Genomic DNA, 17006 nt, shown 5'->3' with positions numbered 1-17006 from the left:
ACTGGTTTCTGTGACACTTCTGACTGAATGTGAATGCAAGTACTTCAGCCTTGGAGCATACTCTTAGTTTTTTGGATCTCTATCTCCATCTCAGGAGGTAAGTTAGTGGCAAACATCCATTACATCTCTTCAACTCTCATAGCCATCTTGATTCAATTTCAATTTAACCTGCCTCAGCTGGGCCTTCAATCCATTCTCCCAATTCCTCTGTCCCACTGTACTTGCTTCAAAGAAGAATTTTTCCACTCAAGTGTCTCTGAGGTACTTACTTTCACCCTGACCCATGGTTTCCACTCTATTATTGTTGACAGAGTTCTTTACCCACATCTCATGTATTTCCTGTACATCTGCTTTCACCCCAACCTTGTACAGAGCAAGGATAAGTTTCGATATTTAGAGACTAACAGATTTGGAACGTGGGAGGAGACCAGAGCACCAGGAGGAAACTCACGTAGTCACAGAATGTATAAACTCCTTGCACTGAAGGGCTCACACCCTTTGCAACCCCCTAGTCCACTCTTCCATCTAACCATCAACTCCACTTCTTGCTATGCATTTTCATGCAACCACAGGATTTGTAATACTTCTTTTCTCTTCTTCCCTCCTCACTATTTGGGGAGCAGGATTTAATTTGATAGGATGTTTATTCCCCTCCATCGCTGCTCCCCAACTTGCTAAGTTCCTCCAGCATTTAATGTGTGTTGCCTACTGATCACATCTACATGAAACACTGTCATAGCATCCATCTTCAGGGATCCCCATCACCTGGGTCATGGTCTCTTCTCACTGCTACCATCAGGTAGAATGTACAAGAGCCTCAGGACTTGCACCACCAGGATCAAAAACAGTTACTACCCCTCAAACATCAAGCTCTTGAACAAAAGGGGATAACTACACTCAACTTCACTTGCCCCATCATTGAAATGTTTCCCCAACCAATGAACTCACTTTCAACGACTCTTCATCTCACGTTCTTGGTACTTACCGCTATTTCTTAATATCTGCATTTACACAGTTTGTTGTCTGCTGCACTGTAGTTGATCTTTCAATGGTCCTGTTGGAGTTACTTTTCTATAGATGTGCTATATATGCCCACAAGAAAATGAATCTCTGGGTTGTATATGGTGACATATATGTACTTTGATAATAAATTTACTTTGAACTTTGAAACTTATAAACCCACTGGGTCATGTGAATGAGAATAGCATGCATGTGAGGGGTTGAACAGTGGTCTCTACAATGTTTGATATGTGCATGTGAGAAGCACCTGAATCACAGAGATAAAGGAAGGAAGCAAGTTCATTCATTTAACTCAAAGTCTCCGGAACAACTTAGATGAATGAAGGACGTGTTAGTGTCTGGAAGGATGGAAGTTTTGTTTGCAAGTGTAGAGCTCTCCTATGGCAGCCACTGGAGACAGAATCAGACACATTACTTGAACATATCAGCCCCCAGAAGGCCCGTGGCACCATCTTATCTTATCCCCTATCACTGGTTCTAGTATGGCTGTTGTAGCAACCCCCAATTGGAATGATTCACATTCGCAGCTCTCAGTTGAATGGCTTTGTAAATTGGAATGGGATTTGATTTAGCACTTATTTTAGGTTGCCCCTCAATTTTGAGGCTGTGCCCTCTAGTTCTGGATACCCCCACCAAAGGGAACATCCTCTCCGCATCCACCTTACCTAGTCCTTTTCACATTCGGTAGATTTCAATGAGATCCCCACCCATTCTTCTAAATTCCAGTGTGCACAGGCCCAAAGCTGCCAAACGCTCCTCCTATGTTAACCACTTCATTCCCGGAATCATCCTTGTGAACCTCCTCTGGACTCTCTCCAATGATTGTACTTTTATTTATTGATTTATTGAAATAGTGTGGAAGAGGGCTTCCTGGCCCTTCGAGCCGCACCGGCCAGCGATCCCCAATTTAATCTTCGCCTAATCATGGGACAATCTACAATGACCAATCAACCTACTCGCTGGTACGTCTTTGGACAGTGAGAGGGAACTGGAGCACCTGGAGGAAACCCACGCGGTCACAGGGAGAATGTAAAAATTCCTTACATACAGCTGCAGGAATTGAACCCTGCTTGCCTGTACTGTAAAGCATTGTGCTAACCTCCCAGTTCACAGCATTAGAGTAATTCTGAGGTTATTGTCTTTGAGGTCCTGCTTTTCAACCTCTTTATCTGTTATTTTTACTGATATAGACAATAGCTGTGCAGAAAGTGAGGTGGGAGCTATGTTACTGTGTCTTATGGAAACCTGGAGCTCCTGAATGGTTTTAACTCAGAATGAAGGCGTAGAACGCTGTGTCACACCATCAGAAAATACTAAGTAGTTTTTCTAGCCATCACGGAGTGGAATAGAAACCTAATGCTGCTATTCAAACTTGGGAAGTTCTGTTTTATATAATCCTGTATGGCTGTCCTGATAAGAAGAACAGAGAAAACATTTTTATTTAAGCATCTGAGGAAACAAGGTTTTTTTCTTTTTCAGTGAATTGTTGCACGTGGTGAGACTAATTGGTCTCACGTCGTGCATATGCAGGAAGGATTTATACTGTGACTGGATTATGGTCAGAACAGAGGAAATGACTGTAAATATGGAAACACGACACCTTATTAAGCAATTTCTACTACTCACAAGCGCAAGTATGGTCAAATCCTAGAGGATGTGTTCATTAAGGACCAAGCCAGTTCTCCTAAACGCAGTATGGATTTTACAAGCAGACAGAAGTAGAGGGCCAGCAGGTGACTGAAAGTCTCTTACAGTGATGGGTGCTAGGACCTGCAACTTCCAGTAACCATCATCACTCCCTCCACTTCTCTCCCCAAATGGCATGTCCAAAGATCTGACGTCTCCTGGAGACTGACTATGGATAACCAGAATTAAATAAACGGACTCCCATAACTGTGTCAAATACTCTCAAAATAACAAAGAGAAAGCTTCCCCGGGCCAAGTGGTTTGTGGTATTCCATGTTAGCAATGGATTTTGGTTGATGCTGTTAACTCAGGAAACCGAGAGACAGTGGTGTGGCCTTTCACCAATTGTCAGAGAAATGTCTCAAATATAAGTGTGAACTTGGCATAACACCAAGTCCTCATCTTCTGACTGGGTCGTTTGAAGCCATGTGCACTTAATATAAACAGTTAAGTATTGGATATCTTGCTTTTATTTTGTGTATCTGCGCTGATCAATTATACTATGGGCCATCTTTCTCCCTCCTTTCAAGGAACAATGCCTCACAAGGTCACGTGCCAGTGATATTAAACCTGATTCTGACATCTTTTCCATTCTATGGTGGTTGTTTCAGTCTCTTGCTGACCTGAGACAAGAGACCTCATTTTCAGTATGCCCTTCTACACCCATTTAACCAGGGTCGAGCCTCCAGGCTTGATAGAGTGGTGGTCTGAGGGATAAGCGAAGTCATGATGTTACAGATTCTGGTGGTGTGGTGGACTGCTGATGGCTCATAGGGCCCTGAAGGCTCAGACTAATCAATATGAAGGGGCTTGGCCTGAAATGTTTACTGTTTATTCCTGCTGAGCACCTGTTACTCTGGATTTTCAGCACCGTAGAAAGCATTCTTCTAGGGTGCATCACAACCTGGTATGGAAGTTGTCCTGTCCAAGACCGGAAGGAGCTGCAGAAGATCGTGAACACTGCGCAGCACATCACACAAACCAATCTTCTGTCCGTGGACTCACTTTACACCGCACGCTGTCGGAGCAGTGCTGCCAGGATAATCAAGGACACAACCCACCCAGACAACACACTTTTCATCCCTCTTCCCTCCGGGAGAAGGCTCAGGAGCTTGAAGACTCATACAGCCAGATTTGGGAACAGCTTCTTTCCAACTGTGATAATACTGCTGAACGATCCTGACCCGGATCTGGGCTGTACCCTCCAACTATCTGGACCTGCTTCTTGGTTTTTTTTGCACTACCTTACTTCCCATTGTTCTATTTTCTATTTATGATTTATAATTTAAATTTTTAATATTTACTATTTTAAACTATTTTTAATATTTGTAATCCAGGGAGTGTGAAGCGCAGAATATCGCTGTGATGATTTACATTCTAGTACCTATTGTTTGGTGACAATAAAGTATAAAGTATCTCTTGTGTTTACGTATGCAATGGGGCGTCACAGTGGCATAGTGGTTAGGACAACACTTTGCAGTACAGGTGTCCCCCGCTTTTCGAACGTTTGCTTTACGGAACCTCACTGTTATGAATGACCTACATTAGTTACCCGTTTTTGCTAACAGAATGAGTTTTCACTGTTACGAAAAAAGGCAGCGCGTGCCCCGAGCAGCCAAGCTCCTCCTCCGGAGCTGCATTCTAGCCAGCATTGCTTAAACACGTGCCTGTGTGCACCTGTGCTTTATCTCAATTTATTTTGAGCATCCATTAGTAAGATGAGTTCTAAGGTATCGGAAAAGCCTAAAAGAGCTCGTAAGGGTGTTACACTTAGCGTAAAACTAGACATAGTTAAGCATTTTGATCGTGGTGAACGAAGTAAGGACCAAGTGAGTTTGGCTTGTGGAAGTTAATGAAGATGGTATTGAACTGGTTTTGGCATCCCATGACCAAGAATTGATAGAGGAAGAGCTGATGCAATTGGAAGAGGAAAGGATAACAATTGAAACCGAATGCAGTAGTGAATGGACCAAAAGTGAAGTCATCCAGGAACTAAACGTGAAGCAACTGCGTGAGATTTTCGCTGCAATGATTGCAGAAAAGTACAACTTTAATTTTGAAAGGGTACGTAGGCTTAGGGCATATTTGCAGGATGGTTTGAGTGCTTACAAAGAACTGTATGATAGAAAAATGCGCGAGGCTAAGCAGTCAAGCATACTGCCATTTTTCAAGCCTGCCACATCAACCACATCAGACGATGAACCTCGACCTTCGACATTGAGGCAGGCAGAGATAGAAGAAGATGACCTGCCTGCCCTGATGGAAACAGACGACGATCAAATGACACCTCAGTGTCCCACCACCCCAGTGGTCCCAACCTCCGGGCCGCGGACCAATACATCAAGAACCCCTCACTCAGACCCAGAATGTTAACCGTCCATTTCCCTCTACAGATGTTGACTAACCCACTGAGTTCCTCCAGTAGTTTGTTTTTTTTTGCTTCAAATTCCACCATATCTAGTCTCTTGTGTTTGTACTGAATCTCAATTGGATTCAATATGAACAGCCGGGTTCAAATTTAAAAATTTGATGTTGGCAGAAAAGGGAATCATAGAAACACACAGCTAAGAAACGTTTGGCTCACCTTGACTATACAAACTGTAATGCCTGTCTACTCTAATCCTGCATGTCTGCATTAGGCCCGTATTCCCCTACTCCCTTCCTATCCAAATGCCAGTTAAATGCTGTAATTGTCACAGTGGCGGGGCATTGGGAGCAAGGGTGGACCCAAATGCAAGACACATCTTGTGAGGTTACTTAGATTTAGTTTATTGTTCGATACCATGAGAGCTAGGCAGGAGCAGGAGTAGCGAACTGGACAAGGACTGAGGACTACGACCAGGCTGGGACCAAGGGTCTGGGCTAGGACTCGGAATCGGCTCCCAGAACTAGAGGAGACATGAAGAGGCTAGGGTATAGACTCCGAGCCAGAGACTGGGCAAGGACCCAGTACCTGGGTCTTGCCTCAGACTCGGAACCCAGAACCAGGCAAAGACATGACATGGGCTAGGGAGAGGAGGAACATGGGAGCACAGAGCCTCAGTCTTGGAGAGCAGGTACATGGAACCATGGACACATACACAGAACACAGAGCCGGGACCCCTCCTTGGGTACAGGACATAGGGCCGGGACTCACACACAGAACAGAGAGCTGGGACCCCTCCTTGGGTACAGGACATAGGGCCGGGACTCATGACCCTCCGCGGGGCAATGGCAAGATGGCCTGACTTACCCCACGGAGGTGAGGACAAGACAAGACAAGACCAACACGAATGAACACCAGACAGAACCTATCTAGCTCCGGTGATGGAACTAGATCGAAGTGCAGGCAGGGGCTGCAGATGAGGGCTAGAGGCGAGAGGGGCAGAGAAGGGACTCAGACAGGGGGGTAGGACAGGAATCACAGACCGCCAGGGCCAGGACTTGATTCAGAACTGGGAAGCCGCCAGGGCCAGGACTTGACATGGTACTAGAATGCCGCCAGGGCCAGGACTTGGACGTGGTACTTGGATGCCGCCGGAGCCAGGACGTGGTGCTTGGGACCTCCGGGTAGTGGCGAGCTCTCGACTCGGCCCTGGAACAGTAGACAGCCGGCTCTTGATTCTCTCCGGCGGGTTAACTGATGGACCCACTTTGAAGAGGAAACTTTGCAGGTTCGCTTCGGTGGGGTAACTGGACAGGGTTGCTCCGGTGAGGAAAGGCAAATTACCGGCACTCGCTTCGGGTGGAGACAAGGCTTGCTCCGGCCAGATGACATTGGCACGCCGTGACTTTGCAGACGCTCCCGCACCGAACGGCTGAAAGCCGGAGACTATAAACTACCGGTTCAACTGAGTGTTAATTGCCTTTAATCACCAAAGTTGAGGGACACGGGAAAACAGGGAATCAATGGTCCGGATCGTAACGTAAACAAGCTAAATTTAAAGGGACCCCGATCCGGACCATGACAGTAATTGTGTCTGCTGCTACCTCCTCCTCTGGCAGCTTTGCCAGATAACCACCTCCCTTTGTGTAGAAAATCTTAGCACTCAGATCTCCTTTAGAATTCTCCCTTCTCACGTTAAACCTGTGCCCACTAACCTTAGATTTCCCTATCCTGGGAAAATATTCTGATTTCCTAACCTATCCATCACACTGATCACGGGGGCCCCCCAGGGCTGTGTGATCAGTCCACTGCTGTTCACTCTGCTGACCCACGACTGTGCTGCAACACACAGCTCGAATCACATCATCAAGTTCGCCAATGACACGACCATGGTGGGTCTCATCAGCAAGAATGATGAGTCAGCATACAGAGAGGAGGTGCAGCGGCTAACGGACTGGTGCAGAGCCAACAACCTGTCTCTGAATGTGTACAAAACAAAAGAGATGGTTGTTGACTTCAGGAGGACACAGAGCGACTACTCTCCGCTCAACATCGACGACTCCTCCATAGAGATTGTTAAGAGCACCGAATTTCTTGGTGTTCACCTGGCGGAGAATCTCACCTGGTCCCTCAACATAGCAAAGAAAGCCCAACAGCATCTCTACTTTCTGCGAAGGCTGAGAAAGGTCCATCTCCCACCCCCCCCCCCCCCATCCTCAGCACATTCTACAGCGGTTGTATTGAGAGTATCCTGAGCAGCTGCATCACTGCCTGGTTCGGAAATTGCACCATCTCGGATCGCAAGACCCTGCAGCAGATAGTGAGGTCAGCTGAGAAGATCATCGGGGTCTCTCTTCCCTCCATTACAGATATTTACACCACACACTGCATCCGTATTATGAAGGACCCCACACACCCCTCATACAAACTCTTCTCTTTCCTGCCATCTGGCAAAAGGCACCGAAGAATTGGGCTCTCACAACCAGACTATGTAACAGTTTCTTCCCGCAAGCCATCAGACTCCTCGATACCCAGAGCCCGGATTGACACCAACCTACTGCCCTCTACTATGCCTATTGTCTTGTTTATTATTTATTGTAATACCTGCACTGTTTTGTGCACTTTATGCAGTCCTGGGTAGGTCTGTAGTCTAGTGTAGTTTTTGTACTGTTTCACGTAGCACCACGGTCCTGGAAAATGTTGTCTCATTTGTATTGTATACTGTACCAGCAGTTATGGTCGAAATGACAATAAAAAGTGACTTGAGTTGACTTGACTAATAAACCTCAATAATGTTCAAAGTTCAAAGTAAATTTTAAATCAAAGTACATATATGTCACTGTACACAATTCTGGGATTCATTTTCTTGTGAGCATTCACAATAAATACAAAGAAACACAATGGTATCAATGAAAGACTGCCCCCAACAGGATGGACAAACAATTGATGAGCGAATGACAACATAGTGTGCAAATACAGAAAGGATAAATAAATCAATAGCCAATAATATAGGGAACAGTCAGTGGTGCAGTTATACCTTATAGTTCAGAGCCTGAAGGTTGAGGAGTAATAACTGATCCTGAAGCTAGTGGGGTTGGTCCTGAGGCTCCTGCAGCTTCTTCCTGACAGTAGCAGTGAGAAGAGAGCATGTCAACCTTTTCGACCTTACTGGCTAGGAGAGCCATTTTATTGAAGCGGAAGGATTCTAATCCACCTACGGTCTTTTATTGGCTCTCCTCCATCATGTCCTGTTTAAGTTTAGAGAAAATAAGAAGTTGGACATTTGATACATCCTTTAAATTTGAACAAATATGGTGACCTTTTATCCAATATTTTCATTTAATTTGATTTATTACTCTTTCAAGTTTTTTTTTCAAGGTTTTAGATTTGATCAGAAAGTTTTTCTCTCCTCTTTTTTTGGTTGTATCCTCAAAATGGACTGCCCAGTCCTTGTTTTGTGTTTTGTTTGTTCTGTTTTTTTATAGTGTAATGGTTTTTTTTTCTCTCTATTTAAAACCCAATGTTTTTTTTTCCTTTCTTCTTTTAACCGGTAAGAGGAAAATTGTTATTTTTTTATTATATCTTTTATACTAGTTTAACAATATCTATGATTTTGACAGTGTCTATTTCAATCTTGGTTACTGATATACATATTTGAACTAATCCCCCTCTTGATTGTATTTGATTGTATCCATGTTCTTTTTAAATCTATAAGAAGATTAAGAAAGAAAGAAAGAAGAGAGCATGTCCTGGATGGTGGGGGTTCTTGATGATGGATGCTGCTTTCCTGCAACAGTGCCCTATATAAATGTAGTCAAAGGTGTGGAGGGTTTTACTTATGATAGACTGGGCTGTATTCACTACTTTTTGTAAGCTTTTCTGTTCAAGGGCATTGGTGTTTCCATAGCAAGCTGTGATGCAATCAGTCAATATACTCTCCACCACACAGCTAAAGAAGTTTGTCAAAGTTTTAGATGACATGCCGAATCCTTGCAAACTTCTAAGAATGTAGTAGCACTATTGTGCTTTCTTTGTAAAGGCATTTATGTGCTGGACCCAGGACAGATTCTCTGAAGCGATAACACTAAGGAATTTAAAGGTGCTGATCTTCTCCACCTCTGATTCCCCAATTAGGACTGCCTCATGGACCTCAGGTTTCCTCCTGAAGCCAATAATCAACACCTTGGGCTTGCTGACATTGAAAAAGAGGTTGTTATTGTGGCACCACTCAGACAAATTCCAATCTCGCTCCAATATGCTGATTCACCACTACCTTTGATTTGGACAACGACAGTGGTGTCGTCAACAAACTTGAATATGGCACTGGTGCAGCGCTTAGCTTCACAGTTATGTGTGTAAAGTGAGTAGAGCAGGGGACTAACCACGCAGTCTTGCGGTGCACCTGTGCTGATGTAGATTGCGGAGGAGATATTGTTGCCAATCCAAACTGACTGGGGTCTGCAAGTGAGGAAATTGAAGATCCAGAAATGGGCAGCCGGCATTTCAGGTTGTGTCCCTTCATCCAAATCCTCCACCACATTAGCTGCCTCCCACCTCCAAGCTAATTTTGGATCCAGTTTGTCAACTCATTGGATTGCATGCGCTTAACCTTTTGGACAGTCAAAATGTCTTATACCTTAAAATCCATGCAAACCACATCTGTTGTTGTTATTTGTTCTTCGTTCTTCGTAGTCGAAGATGACCATGGCTTCAAAGTCAAATGAGAGATTGGTGGCTGTGGGTCCGGAGGTGACTGATGAGGCCAATCCGGGCCCTGAAGGCTCACCCACATGTGGGACACAAGTGGGTGGGTGCTGTCATGGCAGTGGATGCTGCTCGGGCCTTGCGCACAGCACGCTTTCGTTGCGCCTCGATGATGTGCCTGACTTCAGCTGCACGGGCTCCTGTGGTGATCTTGCTGCGCCAAGCTGGACGGTCGAGGGCAAGCGTCTCCCACGTGTTGATGTCGACACCCAGGCCTTTGAGAGATGCTTTGCGGCAGTCGTTGTAACGTTTCTTCTGCCCCCCGACTGAGCGCTTGCCCTGACACAGTTCTCCGTACAGCAGCTGCTTAGGCAATCGGCTGTCTGGCATTCTGACCACATGTCCAGCCCACCTGGCTTGGGTTTTCAGCAGGAGGGTGTAGACGCTGCAGAGCCCAGCTCGTTCCAGGATTTCCATGTCGGGGACTTTGTCCTACCACCTGATGTGGAGGAGTCTGCGGAGACAGCTCAGGTGAAAGTGGTTGAGCTGTTTGGAGTGTCTGCTGTAGACAGTCCAGGTCTCGCTGGCGTAAAGGAGGATGGTAAGGACCACTGCACAGTAGACCTTCAGCTTGGTGGTAAGGCTGACTCCTCTCCGCTCCCAGACATTCTCACGGAGTCTCCCAAAGGTGGCGCTGGCTTTAGCAATCCTGTTGTTGACCTCAGCGTCTATGTTCACTGCGCGAGAGAGTATGCTGCCCAGGTAGGTGAAGTTGTCGACTGCCTGGAGGTTCTCGCCCTTCAACGTGATGCGCGGCTCCTGGTATGGCTTTCCTGGGGCAGGCTGGTACATAACTTCGGTCTTTTTGGTGCTGATAGTGAGACCGAAGTTGTCGCAGGCTTGTGAGAAGCAGTCCATTTCACGCTGCATCTCCTGCTCTGCGTTGGCGTTGAGTGCGCAGTCATCAGCAAACAAGAAGTGTCTGATGACAGTCTCTCGCACCTTTGTAACTACCTGCAGGTGCCTAAGGTTGAACAACCTGCCATCAGTCCTGTACCTGACGTGGATTCCTTCTTCGTAGTTACGGAAGGCATCTGTCAGCATGGCAGAGAATACCATACTGAACAGAGTCGGGGCAAGAACGCAGCCTTGTTTGACGCCATTTGTCACTGGGAAGGCCTCCGATTCATTGCCGTCATCCAGAACTTTCACCATCATACCGTCGTGGAACTGCTGGACGATTGTGATGAACTTGCTGGGGCAGCCAAACTTCTCCATGATCTTCCACAAGCCTTCTCTGCTGACCATATCGAAAGCCTTGGTTAGATCGACAAAGGTCGCGAAGAGGTTGCTGTGTTGCTCCTGGCATTTTTCCTGGAGTTGGCGCGCAGCAAAAAAAATGTCCGCGGTCCCACGTTCAGCATGGAAGCCGCACTGGCTTTCTGGGAGCAGACCTTGCTCAAGATGTTGGAGAAGGCGGTTGAGCAGGACGCGGGCCAGAATCTTCCGCGCAATGGACAAGAGGGAGATGCCTCAGTGGTTGTCGCAAGACTGGCGGTCGCCTTTCCTCTTGTAGATGTGGACTATGCTGGCATCTTTCAGCTGTTGCGGGACCTGTCCCTTTTTCCATATGGACTGGAAGAGCACAGTCAGCTTTTGCATCATGACAGGGCCTCCTGCTTTGTATACCTCAGCAGGGATTGCATCGGGTCCTGGCGCTTTGCCACAGGAGAGTTGCTTCACTGCCTTCCTGACTTCATCTACTGTGGGGAGGGTGTCAAGGTTCTTGTTGATCTCTATCTGGGGCAGGCGGCCAATGGCCTCGTCGTTGATGTCGGCAGGGCGGTTAAGGACGTTGTTAAAGTGCTCAGCCCACCGATCCAGAATCTGCTTCTTCTCTGTCAGCAGCTGCGTCTCATCTGCGTTGAGGAGAGGTGAGGAGCCGGAGGACTGGGGTCCGTATACAGCCTTAAGCACGTCGTAGAAGTGCTTTATGTCGTGGCTGTCTGCATAGCCCTGGATTCATCGGCCTTCTTGCTGAACCAGCTGTCCTGCATCTCGCGAAGTTTTTTCTGCACCTTTCTTCTTGCGTTGGTAAAGGCATCTTTCTTGGCTAGCGACGTGGGGTCATTCTGATGCACTCTGTAATGTTGATGTTTCTCCATTAGTAGTGCCTGTATTTCTTCATCATTCTCATCGAACCAGTCTTGGTTTCTTCGGGTTGCTGGTCTGAGATGTTCGAGGGCGGTAGTGTAGACAGCGCCTCTGAAGGCCGTCCACTGTTCCTCAACTCTGGTCCCGTCATCCTGTGGTGTGTCTGGCAGTCTGCCTTCAAGGTCATCGACGAATTCTTCTGCAACCCTGCTGCTTTTCAGCTTGGAGACATTCAGCCTCTTTGCAGTCTTCTGCCCTTGGGGTCTTCTCATGGGCAGAATGCGAAGCCTGAACTTGGACACAATGAGGCGGTGGTCGGTCCAGCAGTCGGCACCACACATGGCTCTCGTCACTCTGACATCCATCCTGTCCGTCTTCCTGGTGATGATGTAGTCAATCAGATGCCAGTGCTTCGAGCGTGGGTGCATCCATGACGTCTTCTTACGGGTGGGTAAGCGGAACAGGGTGTTGGTGATGACAAGGTCGTGTGTGGCACATGTCTTGAGGAGCAGAAGGCCGTTGCTGTTACACTTGCCAGTGCCGTGTCTTCCAATGATCCCTTCCCAGGTTTGGTAGTCTGTCCCTACTCTGGCATTGAAGTCCCCGAGAACGATGAGCTTCTCTGACTGTGGGATTGCTGAGATGAGGGCGTCGAGTTCTTCATAGAACTTGTCTTTAATGTCATCTGGGTTGGTCATGGTGGGAGCGTAGGCACTAATCAGCGTAGCACTCTTCTTGTTTGCAAATGGGAGCTGAAGTGTCATCAGGCGGTCGTTGATGCTCTCTGGGTGCTTGGTGAGTTTACGGGCGAGGTTAGAATTGATGGTAAATCCCACGCCTGCTTCTCGTCGTTCAGCGCTGCTGCGACCGGTCCAGAAGAACGTGTATCCGCCACTACGTTCTGTCAGCTGGCCCTTGTCTGCTAGGCGCGTTTCGCTGAGAGCTGCTATGTCCACGTTGTAGCGAGCTAGCTCTTTTGCAACCAGTGCAGTTCTTCTCTCTGGTCTGTCTGCCTTGATGTTATCTCGCAGAGTTCTCACGTTCCATGTGCCAAGGTTGAGCACCATCACTTTCTTCCGCGTTGGGTTGAAGTCATGACTTGCGCTTGACTTGGGTTAAAGTGAGGGAGAGCTGCGCAGGTCGTCAGCCTCACTCTCTCGTCCCGGCCTATCTGGACCCAGTGGCAAGACATAGTCGAGACGGCTGGAGATAGGTCAGGATGCAGTGGATGGCCAGCAGTGTTCTGTGTGTGTCTCACTGTGCCCTCTTAGCGCTCCACGACGCATTGCTGAGAATCGCCTTTCTGCCCGTTGAACCAGTGATGGTTTCTTCCGCGCAGTCTGCCGAATCCAGGCTTCACACGCTAGGTAGACAAGCCCTGAATGTTGTGGGTCTACGGCAGTTCTTGCGGCGTGCTCGCAAGCCTCCCTACCCATTGTTGGACATCCTCATCCGCCTTTGCAGCCGTTGGGAGATGTCTCCTCTTCCGCCTGCTCCGCTGTTGGGATGATCACCTAGTGGTGTGGTAATGTGACACCACCCCCTCACTTGTTTTTGCCCGCTAGCTGCTCCACCTTGGCCGGGTCCTGCAGCTGCTCCCGACCGTACCAGGCCGCGGGGGCGGGCAGGGGCGGGCAGGGGTGGGCGGCGGCGGTCACGACGAGTGGCAGGCCAGCTCCAGGCCTCGGGCCTCGCCCCCTCCGCCCGTCACCGCCTCGCCTTATACCTGTATAATAGGTCCAGTGTCAGTTCGGTGGCCTCGGACGGGAGTCTCAGCACTCACGACCCGGTGTTGGCTCGACCTCGGCCGGGTGTCTCGGAAAGTGTGATTCGATTGAACCACATCTAACACACTGCCTTCATCAATTTTCTTAGATGCCTCCTTAAATCATTCAGTCAAGTTTGTGAGAAATGATCTCCCCTGCACAAAACCATACCAACTTCTTCTAATCTGCCTCTGCCTTTCCAACTGAACTGTACTTTGTCCCTTGACAACTTCCCCAAAACTGCTGGGTCTGTAGTATTTAACTCCTTTTTGGAAGAAAATTAGATCTTCCTTTCATCTGTAGTGCCCAACTTGAACATGTGATTTTAGACGCATAACTTAACATGTAAAGGAGTAATTCTATAACACTAACCTGGGCCTGAGCTCATAAATGCAACCATGCCAGCATCTCTATGTCATGATCTGGTCCATGAAGTCTGAATGCTGGTTCATGGACCGGTCCATCGATCCTTATTCCAGGTTTTCTGGTTTACCCTTGTTCTGTTGGTGCCTTAATTGAGGCACAAGATTCTCATTTTGGGCTGGCTACATAAGCAGCTCCTGGGTTCAGTTTCAGTTACTGGACTGTTCCCTTCCCTTCCCCTTCCTTCTGTAGCCCCCACCTGAAGCCTTGCCTGCTACCTTTTGCCTGAAACCTCACCTGCGTCCTCACCTATTCTTGCTGTCAAGTTCTACCACTGGAGCAAGATCAGAGCCTTTCTGTGTCTACATAAGGAACTGTCTTTCATTGTTTGGGACTGTCTCTTTGTGTCCTCACCTTCGCTAGGTAGGTCCGGCTGTTTCCTTGAGTGGAGAACTGTCTCTCAGCATTCTGTGTATGAGTCCCAGCCCTACGTCCTGTTCCCAAGGAGAGGTCCCGGCTCTGTGTTCTGCGTTCCTGTCTCCCAAGACCAAGTTTGAGCTTCGTGTCCTCATCCAGTTCTGATGCCTCGTCCTGCTGCCACATCCAGTCCTGTTGCTTTGCCACGTCTTGTCCTCACCTAGATCCGGAGACCAAGCCCGAGTCAAGACCCAGGTTCCGGGTCCCTGTCCAGTCTCTGGCTCAGAGTCCTTGTCCAGGTTCCAAGTTCCTTGATCCTCGTCCAGGTCTCGCTTTCCTTGTCTAGTCTGAGCCTAGGCCCTGTATCCTAGTCTCGTCCAGGGCTTGTGTCTTGTCCAGCGTAATTTCTTCCCCACTTCCCTTGCTTTCTTGACACACCTAGTCCTGTTCCTAGTACTTCAGTGTCTATGTCTTGTATTTGAGGCTGCTCACCAGCACCCCCTCTATGACACTCTACTTTCTTAAAAGTTCAAGGAGATTCAACATGACATTGACTGGCTGCATCACAGTGTGGTATGAAAACTCCAATGCGCAGTAATGCCCGAGGCTGCAGAAAATGGTGGGAACATCCATTCCCATCTCGGGTACAACACTCCCCATGATTGAGGACAAAGATCAAGCTGTGGTGTCTGTTTCCTGAGTTAACAGTACAGATGATAAAGCACAGCAGATTTTCTTCTTTGAAGGACATGAATGAGCTAGAAAGCATAGTGGTGACTTGTGAAATTACCAAACTGTTGTAAAGATCTCTTCCCAGCTTTTAATTTCAAATGTATTCATTATTTTAATTCAAATTCTCCAGTACCTAACTAAATTCTCAGGATCAATAGCCAGCTTATCCAATATGCTAAAATATCCCTAAACCATGTTAGCAATGAATGTCTTTGCACTGCAATTTAAAGCAAAATATAAATGATTGCTGTCGGGGGGAAGTAACTGATATGGCTTGTGCTTGGATGGAGATGTTGGTCTTGTTGGTATTCAGTATCAGAATCAGGTTTATTATCACCGGCGTGTCGTTAAATTTGTGAACTTAGCAGCAGTAGTTCAATGCAATGCATAATATAGAAGATGAAGAAAATCAATCAATCAATCAATTGCATCATATGTATATTGAATACATGCAAAAACAGAAATAATATATATTTAAAAAGTGAGGTAGTGTTCAAGGGTTCAGTGTCCATTTAGGAATCGGATGGCAGAGGGGAAGAGGCTGTTCCTGAATCACTGAGTGTGTGTCTTCAGGCTTCTGTACCTCCTACCTGATGGTAACAGTGAGAAAAGGGCATGCCCTGGGGTGCTGGATAATGGATGCTGCCTTTCTGAGTCACCGCTCCTTGAAGATGTCCTGAGTACTTTGTAGGCTAGTACCCAAGATGGAGCCGTCTAAATTTACAACCCTCTGCAGCTTCTTTTGGTCCTGTGCAGTAGCCCCACCACCACCACACCAAACAGTGATGCAGCCTGTCAGAATACTCTCCAAGCTACATCTATAGAAGTTTCTGAGTGTATTTGTTGACATACCAAATCTCTTCAAACTCCTAATAAAGTGTAGTTGCTGCCTTGCTTTCTTTATAACTGCATCAATATATTGGGACCAGGTTAGGTCCTCAGAGATCTTGACACCCAGGAACTTGAAACTGCTCACTCTCTCCACTTCTGATCCCACTATGAGGATTGGTATGTGTTCCTTCTTACCCTTCCTGAAGTCCTCAATAAGCTTGTTCATCTTACTGATGTTGAGTGCCAGGTTGTTGCTGTGTCACCACTCCACTAGTCGACATATCTCACTTCTGTACACCCTCTCATCACCACCTGAGATTCTACCAACAATGGTTGTATCATCGGCAAATTTATAGATGGTATCTGAGCTATGCCTAGCCACACAGTCACGGGTATAGAGAGAGTAGAGCAGTGGGCTAAGCACCACACCCCTGAGGTGTTACAGGCTATTCAGCCTGTTACAGGCAAATCAAATCTTTGTGAAATCAGGTAGTTGACACTTGCCAAATATTAAAAGATCACTATTGTGGATATGTTATAATTGACTTCACTTTTTCATGAACTGTAATATAGGTGTGTATCTTAAAGGCCTTTCATAACATGAGGACATTTCTATCCAATAAGTGTCGATTTAATTAAATGTGGTTTTATTGTTGCAATTTTGGAAATGTAATGACTAAATTTCACACAGCAAGATCCCACAAACAACAGTGAGAATGTGGGCCTGTAATCTGTTTCAGTGATATTTGTCATGTGATAAACAATGCCCGAGAATCCAAAAAGATTTCACATACTATTCTTTAAACAGTGAACAGATGATCTTTTACCAGGGAGGGCAAACTGAGGCTTGTTTTTAACATGCGTTCTGACAGACTGCACTTTCATCGGTGCAGATCTCCCACGGTAATTCACTGCACATTCAGTCACTGTGACACCTGAGGTCAAGGAGATGAATTGCGGTGAAGTCA

Source organism: Mobula birostris, chromosome 14, assembly GCF_030028105.1.
Source record: "Mobula birostris isolate sMobBir1 chromosome 14, sMobBir1.hap1, whole genome shotgun sequence".
In the NCBI taxonomy this organism is placed as follows: domain Eukaryota; kingdom Metazoa; phylum Chordata; class Chondrichthyes; order Myliobatiformes; family Myliobatidae; genus Mobula; species Mobula birostris.
The sequence above is the reverse complement of the archived record's forward strand: the minus strand, read 5'-3'. Positions refer to the sequence as shown.